The sequence below is a fragment of the Myotis davidii genome, unplaced genomic scaffold (genome assembly GCF_000327345.1).
Source record: "Myotis davidii unplaced genomic scaffold, ASM32734v1 scaffold17, whole genome shotgun sequence".
In the NCBI taxonomy this organism is placed as follows: Eukaryota; Metazoa; Chordata; class Mammalia; order Chiroptera; family Vespertilionidae; genus Myotis; species Myotis davidii.
The window spans coordinates 3,212,916-3,215,369 of NW_006288624.1; the positions used below are offsets into that span (position 1 = coordinate 3,212,916).

Sequence of the window (2,454 nt, forward strand, 5' to 3'; positions counted from 1 at the left end):
GGGGTGCGGAGGGGGTGGGGTGGGGTGGGGGGGCGGGGTGGGCTGGAGGGGGTCAATGGGGGATAGGGGGAACGTATGTAATACTTTCAGCAATAAAGAATTATTTAAAAAATTACACATGAATATAAAAATGTTAAATATTTAGAAGGTAAACTGTGATGCCAACTGTAAGCATGACAGGAATCTTAGGGCAGGAAAACTAATGTAGCCTAGATTTGTTGAAGGGGTTCATGGAAGAAATAGACCTCAAAGCACATATAGGATTTGGGAGAGTAGTGTGAACATAGAGATATTTAGGGAAGAATGGGCTGCCAGCCTACTTGGTTGGTGTATGATGAGTAACAGGAAATCTAATTATAGATATGGTGGAAACAAGTCAAGGAGGGACTTGACAGGCAGATAAAGAAGTCTGGATTTGACAGGACAGAGAAAAGGGAAAGTCTTGAGCAGAGGAATTTCAGAAAGATTGCTTCACTGGGGAGCCAGGAACTCTTCTTGATGCTGTAGATTCAATGGTGATCAAAACATCCTATATAATAAATGGCTAATATGCAAATTGACTGAATGGCAGAACAGCCAATCGCTATGACATGCACTGGCCACCAGGGGGCAGATGCTCAACTCAGGAGCTGCCCCGTGGTAGTCAGTGCACTCCCACAGGGCGAGTGCCACTCAACCAGAAGCCATGAGCCAGGCTGACGGCTGGTGAGCGCAGCAGTGGTGGCCGGAGCCTCTTCCCCTGAGGGCTCCTGGACTGTGAGAGGACACAGGCCAGGCTGAGGAATACCCCACCTCACCTGAGTGCACAAATTTTGTGCACTGGGCCTCTAGTGAGAATATAAAACAGAAATCAACAAACAAGCCCTGCACTGGTAGCTCGGTTGGTTAGAGCATCATCCCCATATGCCAAGGTTTCGGGTTTGATCTCAGGTCAGGGCACATGCAAAGGATCAACCAATGAATGTATAAATAAGTCGAACAACAAATTGATGTCTCTCTCACTCTCTTTCTCCCCGTTCCTCTATCTCTCTCTTAAATCAACCAATAAAAAATTGTTTAAACATCAACAAACTCATAGACACAAACAACAGTATGATGGTTAACAGAGAGGAAGGAGGGTAGAGGGAAGATGAAGAAGCTAAATGGGGTCAAATGTATGGTAATAGAAGGAGACTGGACTTTTGGTGGTGAGCACACAATGGAACATACATTTGATGTATTACAAAATTGTACACCTGAAACATATAATATTAACCAATAAATTTAATTTAAAAAATAAACCCTTGCCCTAACCAATTTGGCTCAGTGGATAGAGCGTCGGCCTACAGACTGAAAGGTCCCAGGTTCGATTTTGGTCAAGGGCATTTAAAAGAAAAGAAAAAAACCCTAAATACAAACTGATGCATCCCTACACAGTTCATTATTTTGCTTTTTAGCTTTACAAAAATAATGCTATTCAATAAATAAACTTCTGAGCCTTGCATTATTTAAAAAAACATGAATGGTAAAGGGATTTGACCAGGTGATTTCTGAAATCCCATGGGCTTTATCATTTTGTGATTTGAATAATGGTTATCTTCCAGAAGGTTCATAGATAAGACAGATATATCACCAGCTCCAACTTAAACAGGATCCAACTTAGTCAATAATGCTGATTATATGTACATCATGAGTTCATGTAGTTTGTTCAAAAGGATATGATAACAAGTTTATAAACATGTGCTGTGGTTAGTTCATTTTCTAGGAGCCTGTCCTGCATTACCACGGAACCCATAGAAACAATTTTTTTCTCCCATGGGGATGTGACTTTACTAAAATTTTATGTGGGTACGTATAGTGTTTTAAGGAAAGCTCTATGCCAGTGGCCATAGAAACAATTTAAATATGATCTCTGTACCAAAAATCTTGTTGCTTCTCCTTGGACATATTTTTTTTAACTGCCCTTTATTTTTTTTATTTGCTTATGTATTTTTTAAAATTAAATCTTTGTTGTTCAGATTAATACAGTTGTTCCTCTTTTCTTCTCCCATAGCTCCCCTCCACCCGGTTCCCACCCCACCCTCTGCCCTTACCCCCCCATTATCCTCATCCATAGGTGTATGATTTTTGTCCAGTCTCTTCGTGCACCCCCCCACTAACTGGATACACCTGCAAAGGAGGCAGGGTTTTTCAGAAAACAAATCCAGAGCTTCGCATTTGGAGTTAGGGAGGATATAGATAAGAACAAACTCAAAGGGAAATGTGTTTGCGCATGGCAAGGAGTATGCAACAACATCAGGAAGAGCAGAGGTGGCTCAGGCATTTGCGGCCATTCCAGCACATTGGTGGGGACTTACACTTCACTGTCTCACCATCCACGGGTCTGACGCCGCATGGTGCCAACTAGGAGCCAAAATAGCAAGAGTAATGATTAGCCATATCTTGAACTCTGTGTAGCTAAAGGGATGAGGGTTA

The 2,454-nt window shown here is 42.1% G+C and overlaps 1 protein-coding gene across 2 annotated transcripts in view; it reads right to left on the reverse strand.

Annotated features, from left to right (window-relative positions):
* EXD2 (exonuclease 3'-5' domain containing 2) overlaps positions 1-2,454 on the reverse strand; it is a 79,742-nt gene that overhangs the window by 68,308 nt on the left and 8,980 nt on the right. The gene's annotated exons all lie outside the window — the stretch shown is intronic.